The sequence below is a fragment of the Brassica oleracea genome, chromosome C9 (assembly GCF_000695525.1).
Source record: "Brassica oleracea var. oleracea cultivar TO1000 chromosome C9, BOL, whole genome shotgun sequence".
Lineage (NCBI taxonomy): Eukaryota > Viridiplantae > Streptophyta > Magnoliopsida > Brassicales > Brassicaceae > Brassica > Brassica oleracea.
The window spans coordinates 27275358-27275587 of NC_027756.1; positions in this window are offsets into that span (position 1 = coordinate 27275358).

A 230-nucleotide genomic window follows, 5' to 3' on the forward strand; every position below is an offset into this window, starting at 1 on the left:
GGGTTTGGATGTTCTAGACCCCGATAGACCCCGAAGAACTTATTGGTAAGTTATTAATTTTTATTACATTAAAATTTAAATTATTTTTATTTTCTAACAGTTAAATTGTTTTTTTTCAGGTTTGGGGCTAACAGCCGGAGCGTTTCGGCGACGATTAAGGGTTACTACGACGGGGCATATCCGAACTGGAGCAAGACACCAAATCACGTTAAGATCACTTGGTTTAAATG